Below are 14648 nucleotides of genomic sequence, written 5' to 3'. Positions count from 1 at the left end.
TTAATTTCTTTATCACTTTTTCTTTTCAAAACCAGCATTTGTAGTTTGGGTGAGCTTCTGCACAACTGGTTTTGTAGGTTTTTTTTCACAACTGGTTTTGTACAATTTTAAGTTCCGTCACTTGATTCAACCAGTTCTGTAAACTGTTGTTTCTTCATTTATATTGTCTTCACTGGGGCGAGAGTGGTTGGGAATCTTTGATTTACGCGGAAGCAAGTTTTCTTCTACGTACGGTTGATCCTGATCCCGTTTCACGTTTCTGATGTGTCTTTCAAGATTATGTTATTCTTTGTCACGAATTTTGATGTTCCAATTATGTGTCGGTGCAAAATTGATTCTTCATTCTAGCAACAGCCTATTGTCTTTATTTAACTCTAACATTACTTGAGTTATTTAAAATTTTATTGTTTGCTTCTTTATGATTCTGAATATTTCGTTTCCTGGTCTTTCGTATTCGATAGCATCTTCAGCTTTGCTTGTTTTACCTTCTTTTTTAAATTTATCCAAACCAAGTTGTCTTGATTTAGCTTGTTTGTCCCAATAGGAATTTATTTTCTTCTTATATCTTTGCCAGTGTTTGCGTTTCTGCGCCAACATTACTTCCTTTCTTTCTACAGGAATTTTTTCCCAGTAATTTAATGTGATAACTTCATAAGGGGTGTTCTTAATTTGCTGCACAGCTGTCATTCATGGTTATCATATGTCTTGTCTTTAACATTTGAAGTACTTACGTTGAACAGTTTGGAAATTATTTTCTGACTGTGCGTCATAATTGTTTTCTGCAAAAAAACGTGTAGTCAAATACCTACAGGACTTGAATTTGAAGGACGCAAGATTGTAAATGAAACCTAGTATTTTGTAAAGTTTGTTTTCTCATTTCAGATTTGTGACGTTAATATTCCTTGCTTGTGTGTTAACTGACCAGTCGATTGGGGTCACTCTTGAGCCGTGGTATACATCTACATGCAAACTAACTTGGGTTTATGTGGAGTTTGGCCGTAATATAACTCCATTAAACTTTAGGCGTTACAACATGTTTCAGAAATGCTTCATCAAGTCAAAATGATTGATGGGAAAAACGTTACTTATTATTGGAAGAAAATCTAAAAATAATAGCATCTGGAATATGTTTCAGCGCTAGTTACGAGTCCAACGTTGCCAGAATCAACCACGCGTAACCTAAAGATGTAGACTGTGGATAGGAGATACATAATGGTAAAGTACACATTTTATGTTGAAGTAGTAATTATCTATTTCGTTTGTTTTGCCTCTACTAGTATGGAACTATGTATTACGTTTCAGGCATTTTTTAAGACTTGGCATCCTATACTCTTAAATAAGTGCAGCATAAGCAAATCAAACTGATGCAAAAATCCAGAATAAGATATGAAAAATGATCCTCACCTTGAGAAATAAATTCATGACCCTCCGCATTACATTGGCACTGAATGTTCGATACGATTGCTCGATTTATAAAAATAGGGCATGCGCAGTGAAGCATTCCAACCTTGAACCTGCACAGCATGTCTGACGACATGAATGCACAGCATGTCTAACGACGAAGTATCAATTTCGCACCTTGCAGTGGTTGGTCAGGTAAGCGTGACCGCTATGACACTAAATATAGCTGTAAAATCCTCCACATCAACAGCATCTGCCACATCTTTAACGAAAACAGTATAAATTTTGTTAGGTTTTTTGATTTGGTGAAGAAATGGAAAATAAATGCGCATATACGGATGAAACTTCAGACTTAATGGATGTAAATCTATTTTCTGTGGGATGGGAGATGAAAAAATGTGTGTGATCGCTTGAGAGGCGCCGGACTGTCTGTTGGTAATGTTATTTTTAGTTCGACTAGATACTAGACGGTGATATTCTGTTGGAGGCGTTTAACTACAACTTTACTTTCGTTTACATTTTCGCATTAGTACAGAACCTATTGTTATGTACATTCCAAACTATCCTTGTGATGCACATATTTAAAAAAAATTATAAATTAATTTTTAAATGCTTGGCAAACGTGTTAGGTTTTTCCATAGGGTACAGCAGGCAGAAAAGCGGACCTGTAGTCGTATCTGCGTTATTGTATGTTATATATTGTTTATGAATTTCCATTTTTATAAAACATTTTTGTCCATGTTTATTATTGCATTTTTGCATTTTGTGCATGTTTCGTTTTAGTAATTTGTGCACAGGCTTGGTTTTGCTATAAGGAGGTGGCACAGAACAATTTATGTGCGATTAAACAAGTTTTATAATTTTAACTTTCGGTCACTGCAGGGCAGGTTAATGCTTTTAAAATCAAAATATTAAGTAAATGATTGGCAACGAGTAATAGAATCGAATAGCAGTGAAGTTAAATCACCCGCAGTGAGCAGTTGCCATCTTTCTTGCTCAAGATAAACCGCATATTTGATATCTTGATATCTTGAGATAAAAGTAATTGGTGTCCACTTTTGCAACGTTTCAAGGTTGAATAAACATGAGAGTCAACATTTGTTTTTCGCTGACATGTTTTGTGATTTTGTCATTGATATCCTCTTTTGAATGCAGTAAATCAGGAACAGCACATGATGATTTGCCATTGGACGACAAAAAAGCAAAGGATTTTGGTGAAACGAGTTAGTTGTTCTGTATTTTCAAGAAAGAGGGGTTTCTGGCATCCATATTCCGTTTTCGGAAAATGTGTATTTAACGAACTTAAAATTGCACTGTGGAATGTTTGTGGCAGCGCTTTTGCAAACTTATTTTTGTAGTCTATTAATTTTTCTTCAGATTAACGCTATACTCATATATGCATACGGAGTAAAAAGTGTAAGTTTGTTAAAAGAGGAATCTTTATAGGCTTGGCAGGTTGGGGACCTTGTATGAAATCGGGAGAGTGTCCATGTGGTGAGGACCAGGTTATTTCGATGATGAGGATTTGTTTTCTGCCAAACGGTCAAGCGGTAAACGAGATACATTGAATATTATAACTGTTGCGCTTGTAGATAAATTGTTAATGTTTAGCCAAAGATAAAAATAAACATCAGAAATCATATCACAGCTCTCCTTGTTGCCAAAATAAATCAAGGCATTGTTTCACAGGTCGGCAGGTCGTCGTGTGAAGGTCCTGCAACCACAAAAATGAAATGTCACAGGGAGTGTTCGGCCGATGATTAGTGATCATTCTTTCATGATTGCCTAATGTACATAATGCATCTAATTACCCCTCGATCGTTAATAACTTTATCAAGGCTACGCAGTCATTTTTATGTAACCTCATCAAATAAAAATTACGCGAATTTTTCCACGACACAGACAAATTGATTGGATAGAATATGTAACCATTTACAATTTCTGTACATTTTTATCGAACAAACAGAGTATTTGCATTTTTAAGAAGTATAGCGCTTTAGCAGTAGCTCAGTTATATCCTTTTATGTTGCTCCTGTACGCATAGCAATAACCCAGCGACCAGTGCTTAACATACCACGATCCCCTCGAAATTTTAGGTGAAGACAAATTTCTCGAATTCAGATTAATATTATTGATAATTGTGAAACATAAGTAGATCAAGCAAAAATGCATTTCTTCAAAGTCGAGCCCTGCATTTTCTTCCATTGGCCTTGCACTAACCATATGAACTTTGGTGTAACCTTGCGCTGTTTTGTGTCAAATAAACTTTGCAGCATTACCATGTGGGCCAAAAAGAAGACGTTTCCCTCCATTTCGCACGCTAAACACAAACATTATAACCACTTGTCAACCAATAGTATGACAAAAAATTTTGCTCTTCAGGTTGAATTTAATCCAGGGATCTTACTTAATTTTCATCTCACTTCTTCATTCACGGCCACTTGTCATCGGCATGCTTGATTGATCATCTGTAGCAACGCAACCAAGATCTTTCAGGGTCACATTTTTGGAGCGAGATGACAATAACACCCTGAAGTCTGAATGCAAGCGCAAGAGCAAACCGACCCACTGCGTTGCGGGAGAGAGCAAAAATATATCTGATCGCACATCAAATTGAACTGCGTTCATTGTGGTATTTATTTTGTTCAATTCAGAATACGCGAACACAAAAAGGAAACATTGATTTATGCAATGAGTCATCTGGCAACAAACAGGATTATGTAGTAAATTTTTTCTTAAACTCACAAAAACAAGCATATAAATGCCACGATACAGTTTCAATTTTGTATCGCTCTAGGAATCGCTTTGCACATTTTTTGCCTTTTCTGTGAACAACAACGCTGACTTGGCATCAGTGTGTGCCCTTCCCAACCTCTTGACATTTTGTCTGTGTTCAGCACACGCATGAATGCTCAAATAGACGTCAAACCAAACGTTTCTCGTCGTTTTGACACGCTAGTGGATTCACTTGGATTTAAATAAAATTAAGTGCCGAAAAATGTTTTTCCAATATCGTGTTTTTTTTGCAATATTTCTCGGAATTTAAGGTCCACAAATAACCCGAAACACTGTATGTGGAGAAACAGTTATTAAGTTTGCACAGGTTTTTTTTTTATTTCTTTTAGAAAAAAACGTGTTGGATTTTAGGTATAAAACTATGTACCGCGTGATTTTGTGCCTGGCGTTATTTCGGAAGGGATTGTCCTGGAATTGGTTTAATTCCCTGACAAAATGGATAGCAAGTGCACACAAGCCGAAAAACATCCCAGTAACTGTAAAAATAATTATTCAACCACTTTGCCACAAACAGTATACCAATCATTGCCATCGTATCCGTTGGTATTCGGTTAGTAATTTAAGATAACTAAAAATCGAATACATTTAAAAAAAAATTAAATACGATTTAAATCTTATGTAAATCGTGTTAAAATTTATATTTTGTTTCACTTTTTATATCATGTCGCAACCGAGCCGAGATTCTGCCAATATTAGGGAACCAGCCACGCACAGTAACTAATGTGTTTTTGCCTCTTTTTGCACACAAAACTGTCGGTGTACGCTGCATGAAGACGTGTCAAGGGAAACTTGATCATGCAAATCCTTTGCTCGTCTTCACCCGAAAGTGACGTAATATTTCGCTAAATTAACCACCACTAGCTGCGAGGTGTCAAAGAACTATGAAAGAAAAGTTATAAACTTAGAAGAACGTGCTAAATAGCAGCTTAACAGTTTTATTTAAATGTACATTTCATTTAAAATACACACATATCGAAAATGTGTTGGTTGGAGAAGGTGACATACTAAAACTTTATAATACTACAAAATAAGTTTATTAATGGATTGTTGACTGTTGTCGTTCATTGACCCGAATTTCTTTGCTTGTATGCAGATGTAGTTAAAGTACTTTTACTTCGAGAAACCAAAGATATTATAAAACTTAAATGTTCCGACCAACATCAATAGTTCCTATGTCAAACTTAAAAAAAGAAAAATTATTGATTTTGGATCTTGTATCTTTATAGCTTCATCAACATCCTTTTCATCGGGAATTATACTATAGGACGTGCCAAGTACGTATGAAATTTCCTATTTAGTGAATTCTACGTGAGGTCAGTCTATTTCTGATGATTTTATATTAAAACATCATTTCCTATTTTAAGCCAACGGCAATTTGTATGGTAAAAATACAGGTGTGTTTAGAGCCAAATCTTCGAATTGCGCGTGAGTACAGATTTCAGGGTGTTTTTGTCATCTCGCTCCTTGCTAACGTGTGACCCTGAAAGATCTTGGCTGCGTTGCTACAGATGATCAACCAAACATGACAATGGCAAAACTATGACTGCGAAACGGAGATAAAGGTTCCTTTTTGAATCACATCGTTATGCTGCAAAGTTTATTTGACACAAAACAGCACAAGGTTACACCAAAGTTCATATGGTTAGTACAGGACCGTTGGTAGAAAATGCATGGCTCGATTCTGAAGAAATACACTTTTGCGTGATCTACTAATGTTATACAATTATATCAATAATATTATATAAATTCAAAAATTTAGCTTTATTTAAAATTACAAAAGGACACGTGGCTCGATTCTGAAGAAATACAATTTTTGCGTGATCTACCAATGTTATACAATTTTAAGAAATAATATTATATAAGTTCAAAAATTTAGCTTTACTTAAAATTACAAAAGGACACGTGGTATATGCTAAGCACTGGTCGCTGGGACATTGTTATGCGTACAGGAGCAACATAAAAGCATACAATTAAGCCACTGCTAAAGCGCTATACGTTTTAAAAATGCACATATATTTGTTCGATAAAAATGTACAGAAATCGTAAATTATTACTTATTCTAATCAGACAATTTTTCGGTATATTGAAAAAAAAAAGCTTTATGTTTGATGACAAGACAAAACTACGCAGACTATGTAACATTATTAACGATCCTGCGTAATTGGAAGCAATATGTACATTAACCAATTAAAAGAATGATCACTAATCATCGGCCGAACACTTCATGTTGCATCTGATTGTTTTGGTTGAAGAACCTTTGCAGATCTCATTGAGGGCCTGTGCAACAATGCCTTGGTTTAGAGGACTGTCATGTGGTTTCTCATGTTTTTATTTTTAGCCAAGTAAACTGAACATTTACAATTTTCCAGATTCGAAATCTATATTCTTTACGCGCAGCAGTTGCAATATTTTATGACGCTTACCGGTTCACCGTTGTGTAGGAAACATTTCCTATGCATTGGGATAACCTGGTCCTTACCACATGGACACTCTTCCGATTTTATCCAAGGTCCCCAACCTGCCAAGCCTATAAAGATTCCTCTGTTAGCAAAATTACACTTTTTTTGCTCCGTATGCGTACATGTGTAACGCGTTTAACTGAAGAAATATAAATAGACTACAAAAAAAACGCTAGCAAAAGCTGCCACAAACATTCCACAGTGTAAATTTCAGTTCGTTAAACACACAATTTCCAAAAACCGAAAATGGATGCCTGAAACCCCTTTTCATTGAAAATATTGAACAACTAACTCGTTTCATCACCATCCTTTGCTCTTTCGTGGTTCAATGGCACATCATCATGTGCTGTTCCAGATTTACTGCACTCAAAAGAGGATATCAATGACAAAATCACAAAATATGTCAGCGAAAAACAACTGTTGACTTTCATGTTTATTTAACCTTGAAACGTTGCAAAAGTTGACACCAATTACATCAAGATATCAAGATGCCAAACTTATCTGGACAAATTAACAAATATTAACAAATTTTTTAAAATTTTGTTGGTTTATCAACAATATTTAACAAACAATAGCGTAGCTACGACAACAGCTGTACCCTATGGCAAAACCTAACGTTTCTGTTTGCCACCATTTAAAAAATAATCTGCTTAAAATATACCTTTACTTTTAAAATTTACATGTGTGTGTACCACAAGAATGTTTTCAAATGTGAAAACAAAAGATTCTGTACAAAAAAAAAATGGAAACGAGAGCAAAATTGCAGTTAAACGCCTCTAACAGGTTATCACCGTCTAGTGTCAAGTCGAACTAAAAATAACATTACCAACAGACAGTCCGGCGCCTCTCAAGCGATGACACACAGGGGATTTTCATCTCTCATCCCACACATCTAAACAAGTCTTTCCCCTCTGTCTACTGAAGTTTCGTCCGTTTATGCGCATTTATTTTTCATTTCTTCACCAAATTAAAAACCTAACAAAATTAATACTGTTTCCGTAAAAGATGTGGCAGATGCTGTTGACGTGGAGTATTTTAAAGCTATATTTTGTGTCACAGCGGTCACGCTTCCCTGACCAACCGCAGCTAGGCTCGAAATTGACACTTCACTGCCAGACATGCTCTGCTTTCTTTCGCAGGTTCAAGGTTGGAATGCTTCACTGCACATGCACCATTTTCATCAATCGTGAAATCGTATCAGTCATTTAGATCAAATCCTATGCGGACAAGTCTAAAAAAAATGGCCTCAAACGTAAAATGTAAAGAAAAACATAGTGCCATACTAGTAGAGCCAAAACAAACGAAATAGAAAATCAAAACTTCACCATGCAATGTTGGCTTCACCAATATGTACTTCCTGTCCACATAGTCTGCACCTTTACGTTGCGCGTGGTAGATTCTGGCAACGTCAGTCTCGTACAAGCGCCTGAAATCGTTTATAGATATTTCGGGTGCTCTAATTCTTGGATATACTCTGAATAAAGAGCAACCGTTAAATTGATGATTCTAACAAATTCTTGGAAGTAATTGTACGTTTTCCCACAAATTATTTTAAAGTAATTCTGAAACATGTTGCATGAATTTCCATGGCGTTATTTTACGGCCAATCATATTAGTAGCCCTATGTTTATCTGCATGTAGATAAATTTATACCACTGCTCAAAAGTCACCTAATTCAACTGGTCAGTTAAAAAACAAGCGTGTAATGTTAACGTCACAAATTTGAAATGAGAAAACAAACTTTACAAAATACCAGGTTTCATTTACTATCTTGCGTCCTTTAAATTGAAGTCCGTTAGGTATTTGGTTACATTTTTTTAGAAGACGGTTATGACGCACAGTCAGAAAATCAAATCAAAACAATGATGGTAAAAATTGAATGAATACAATATGTTATCGAGCCCGAAATAAGTGGAAATGAAATATTCAGAATCATGCAGGGAAGCAAACTAAACAATATTAAACTCCTGTTACTAGTTAAATAAGGACGATAGGCTGTTGCTAGGACGAAGAATCAATTTTGCACCGATACCTAATTGGAACACCAAAATCGTAACAAGTATGACTTGTCTTTGAAAGACACATTGGAATCGTGAAATGAGATCAAGACTAACCACACGTAGAAAAAGACATGCGTTCGCGTAGATTATAAAGATTCCCAAACACTCCCGCCCCAGTTAAGAGAGCTAGTTGAAGAAATAATAGTTCACACAAAACTGGTTGAAAATTGCAAATAAAGCATTTTACAGACTTTGGCCCTTTGACATTTAAGACTCTCTTTTGCCCACTGCCGACTAAAATGTTAAGTTCATGCCACGCAAATTTTGGCGCTTTAAGTTTTCAGGTGATGCTCACAGATGGGTGAGAGAAATCGTGTACAACATGAAAAACTTCCATTTACAAAGACCTCTAAACTACAATGTACGAGATGAACATCCTCCAACCGAAGATTTTTTACCGCTGTGTGATACCCTTGCACTTTAGGGACATGTTGCCTTGCCGCGAGTGACAAAAAATGGAGTGTATTAAAATTTTCACTGCGCCAATGGAAAGAAGCGTCCTTCTAGAAAGAGCGTCAGCAAACCCAATTGCGTTTTCTTTTAATGTAGCTCACGTCCGTAGTGAATTCCGAGATTGCGTTTAATTTGTCTTTGCTGACGTTCATCAAAAAATAGTGGAAGCGTCAAATTGCCACATGCTAAGCAAGTAATTCCCGTCTGAAGCACTGTACTTAAACTCAGACTTGCGAAATTGCATACTAAAAAATGCCAAAGCCCGCATAACGCCATCGATAGATACTGTAAAACAGAGCCAACAACACTTTTCGAGGCGTCCGAAACTAAGTCTGTAAGGCAAAGGGTGGTGCAGATTCATGTCATTTGCAAGTGATTTTTTTTGGCTTCTTTTAAAGCGAAACTCACATATTGGCTTCATGAAAGCTGTGTCGATCAGCCAGCAAACTGCATGCAGACAAGCGACAATATCCGCGTGGCGCTTGGAATACACCTGTGGGAGAAGAAATTCATGTAAACCATTAATAATTGTGGGTTTTGGGCAAACTACTGGAACAGGTCGTGCGCCGTTCTTATTAATGCAATGCCCAAGAAAATCGACTTACTTCAATTCGAACTTGTATTTGTTTAGGTTTACAATCAAGCAATGATCTGCAAGAATTTTTAAAGAGCTGTCGTAAAAGACACACCATTTCCTTAACTCATCTGAACGTTTGAGCTGCAATTTTAGCCCAAAAGGCATTCAAAGGTATCAATATGATGATTCCAAAAGGCTGCTGTCTTCGGGGTATCTAATTTTGCTCAAGGAACTTAATAATAACCTCTAACAAGGTTAATTTCGGTGAAAATCCGGCAGCCAACCAAACGCACTATAAAGACATGTGTGTGGGAGATAGAATAACGATCCGGTTGCCTAGCTGCGTTAAGGCGTCGGTATGAGCGTGTTTTGCAAACCAACGCAAACCACGAACACGTTACACAAAGCTAGAGAACGCAAGAAAAAAGGTAACATATCCGCTACGTTACACCGACATACGCACCCACATTCACCGTTTTTGCGCTACCTGTGCTCCATCTAAATATATTGGCTTGTTTAAGCGTGATTATGTGAAGAATGGTGATTGCAGTGACATAAATCCTTAATGCTTGACAGTCCAATGTGTTCGAAATCTTAGCTTTGAGCACATCTGTATTTTTACAAAACTAATTTGCGTTTGCCTAAAATTGGAAAAAAAGATCTGGAGAGTAAACAAAGTATCTGAAAGTTAGCTATGTTTACAGACGTTCATCAACCCAACCTGAAACTCCCAACTCAAACAACCGACGATACCGTGGCGCAGTTTAATTCCAAGCCTCGGACATTTCTTTAAGAGTTAGAAATTAGTTATAGCTGATACTTATAGGACGAAAAACCAATCTGACAACTCGTATTACTACATGTACATTTCTCATCTTTCTTGGTCGAAAAAGTCGACTTAAGGAAAGCTTATTGATATTTAGGTTGACGATAAAGCAAAAGCAATGCACAAGAATTTCTCACATTTCACAATACGTAGAGGAGACATCTATCTTCCAAATTTCATTATGAAATCGTAATGTAATTAACAAATAAAGAACTATCTTTAGGAAATAAAGTGACACAAATTTATCTCATATGTTTTTCTCGGTCTTCTCTCTCTCTACGCTGCGTCTCATTAACAACGACAGATTATACAAAAGCAAAATAAAGACACAAAAGCATCAAACGTGTAATGCGTAGTTTGGAAGTTTTGTGCCAGTTTAAACTTGACATGTTTATGTCGAAAATCCCAGAACATTGAAGTTAGTCATTAAAAAGCATAAATAAAGGGTGACTTAAACAAGCAATTAGGTTTTGAAAATTATCTGATACATAAACCAAGGTACAAACAACAACTGCGATGCATGATAACATAGGTATAATTGCTATGTACAACACGACACGTAGTTTAAGATGAAAGCTCCAAATTTGAAATGCTATTCCTAAATTACAATTCGTGACCCAACGCAGACATCGTTCGCCAACTCCCAATAAATATTGCCTATGCTCAATCCATGTGAGTATGACGTCATGTAGTTCGAAACATTTTTCTTAATGAGACTAATATAATTTAAACCAGGTTATTTATAAATCAAAGAGATTATCACATAAAGTGAGCTTGTATTTGGTGCACAGTCTTTCCTTGTGTGTCTGGCAAGTACAAGAATTGGAAGATCAGAAACAGGATAGTTGCTCCAAGCCATATTACCATCTCATAAGCACCAAGTCCCTCCTTCAATAAGAGTTTAAACAATGTTTGCAGATATTCCTTTTCGAAATGCAAAATACTTTAAATGATGCAATTTGCAATTTACTAGTTTCTGCGTTTAAATTTTCTTCATACTAAATGCAGCTAATCTGTTGGGCTGACAAACGTTTACTTACAGTTTGATACACACCTGTAAATATGGGGCCACAAATCCAACTGCCCAAGACAACGCCCACATACAAGAAGAACCAAGGGCTAAAGCAGTTGGCCGAGTTGGTTCAGTTGTCAGTTCAACCATCAGTACAATGTTGCTTAGTTGCATGGCGGCAGCAAAACTATTTCAAAACGCAATTATAAAACTTTTTGGTTTCAAAATATAAGAATGTGTTTCATCGCTTATGGTTCTAACCTGACAAACAGGATACCAACAGAAACAATGGCAATTATTGGCATAACATTTGGGGCAAGATGGTTGGTTGCCTGACTGATCGTGAACGTAACCAGGGCCAATATTACCATAAACGTGGCCAATATGCTGAGTCGCAAACTTCCAAAACGTTCGATCAGGATAGGCTGAGAGAAGAAGTTTTTATAACACATTCACTACAGCATTTGCCACTACTATACGAACCCCAGCAAATCCAAAAAGGGCTGATATTCCGTAAACATACAAACTAGTGTTGGTCACTTGATCTAATGGAATGTTTGCATTCACAAATATTTGATCAGTGTATAAGGTAAAGTGATCTATACCAGTCAACACAAAACCGGCTCCCAATCCCAATATGGCAAGTAATTGTTTTCTGCAATAAGTGTGGACCCATATACAAGCTGAACAAAACAACTCACACAATCAGCAAGTATTATTCGGTAATACGCACCTGTATTGCTTTGTGGACAACATTTCACTCACACCAACAACCGCTAAACTTTTATGGACTTCTATCGTGATTTCGTCCAGTTCTTTTTTGAGCTCATTCTGAAGTGATTTAAAATTTATTCAAATACTGTATTTAATAAATTATAGCCAAAATTTTCAACAATGCTTACGTTGTCAGCTGTTCTTAATTTTTTTAAAAGGTCCATCGCCTCAAGGGGTTTTTCCTCACGAACAAGATAGTATGGAGTTTCGGGAAACCAGAAACTGGGTATCAAATATAGGATTGAAGGAATACAAACCATGCCAACTCCAATTGGCCAAAGTTTTGTGGTGCCAAAAACCTTTGATAATGAGAACGTCATATTTTTTGATTAGCTTCAACAAAATTGCTGCAAATACTTTATAGTGTGTGAGAACCAATCCGAAAAATAGTCCAAACAACAAGAAAATGCTTGTCCAATTTTGCCAAATTGCCTGTTTGCTTCTAGTGCTTGTCTCCACCAACATTAAAGGAATGAGAACTAAATACGAGCGAACAGGAAAATGTCATTAGATAATATTTTATCCCTGATTGAATCATCTTCTTACCAAATATAATTCCTGTGAAAAAACCGGTGATAAACCTTCCTATAATCATTGCTTCGTATGATCCAGCCAGTCCTCCTGCAAGCGCCATAACAAGATACCCAATAATGTTGATAACATGGCTGAGCTGAAGCAAGTGTTTTCTTGATAAGAAGCTCAACATATGCTTAAAACTGAGTCCTCCGATTAATGCTCCAAACACCAGGAATGAAAATGTCAATGAATATAGAAGTAACCAGGTTTCATCCGGTATAGGTTTACCGTGACGATGCTGTGATAAACAAAATTAATTTAAATAATAAAGGCAAAGCCAATATTCTATTGATCATAGTTACTAGGCGTTTCGAACTCCAACGGGGTCCATTACCAATACTACATGAACTGCATGCAGTAAAAAGGAAATTTCATACGTACTTGGTAGGTCGTGTTGTATAAGTCTTGAATAACAGGTACGATGGGCCCCAAAATGGTAAGGTTCACACCAATGATAAAAGGTGATATTGATGCAGTGACAAAGAGTACAAAAGCTCCAAACCAAGAATTTTTCTAAAAGTTTTACATAAGGAACTGTTATTGTTAATCGAAAAAAAAGCGACAGGACATGGATAATACGAGGACAGGGCACTTCAAACACCATCAGTGCATGATTTTGTCTAACTCTAAAGGCTTTTTATTTACCACTGCGAAGTAAAGCGGACCCTTTGTTTGTTCTATTCTCAAAAGCGAAAAATACTTCTCTCTATTTGTCTGGTTTGCCCCACGCATCACTGCGTTGGTGATCGGCACCCGATCAGCACAATTTTTGTGGTGTTGTGTTTCTTTGTATTCATACGAATCATTGCAAAACCATATAAATATAGCAAGGCATACACGCACGCATTTATAGGGAAGTATATTGCATCTAAAATACCACGCATACAAAGAAGAATCGCACGGAATTGACTGCGGCACATTCCACGAGTTACGTGGCTGTGGCATGCAAGCGCACTGTTGCTGCCTTAGGTGCGTAATGAGGCGTGACCTCAACAACTCCACACCGAAGATAGAAAGCCCTCTCATTAGGTTAATGGTGAAACCGCTCTGGAGGTCTGTGCGATCGCTTGCCGTTTTGTGGATTGCTGGAACCGAACGCAGGAGTGCTAAAATTGGTTGAAACGTCAATTTCTAGAGACGGAGTCTGCAGAAATCTTCCTTCCTCCACCGGTTCTAGATCTTGGTCAGAAACGTATCGAACGCGTAACTGGTCAATGTGACGTCGCCAGATTGGACTTCGGGGCAACACTTTAACATTAAACCTTAGACTTACAAAAAATTTAACAGTAGTGGAAAGAACCCAGCGTTATCCTTGTTGTGTCTCGGGCCCATGTTCAAAGCATAACATAGATCTTCAGCTTTAAAATAAATTGAATCTTCGGATTTTCGTGTCGCCGTTACTTGATTGCGTTGCATTACGTGTGCTAAGTCTGTTTTGTCTGCCATTAAGGAGTTCACTTATTAATCCACTAGCGTTGAGATTGCGCATATACTGCAACAGAAACTCATGCAATGCCTCTTTATGAGGGTTGAAAGACGCTTTCATTCCGTTCTTAAACGTGGCACATCTTCCGGTAGTGACATGTTGACAAATGCATCCAATTTTGAACATTTTGAAATGCTTTCTTCGGACAAAATGTGCCCCTAGTATTCCACTTGTGGTAATGCAAATTTGCATTTCTCTAAACGACCGCGAAAGATTTTACGAAGCGAA

This window comes from Ascidia mentula, chromosome 7 (genome assembly GCF_947561715.1).
Source record: "Ascidia mentula chromosome 7, kaAscMent1.1, whole genome shotgun sequence".
In the NCBI taxonomy this organism is placed as follows: Eukaryota; Metazoa; Chordata; class Ascidiacea; order Phlebobranchia; family Ascidiidae; genus Ascidia; species Ascidia mentula.
Note: the sequence above shows the minus strand (reverse complement) of the source record.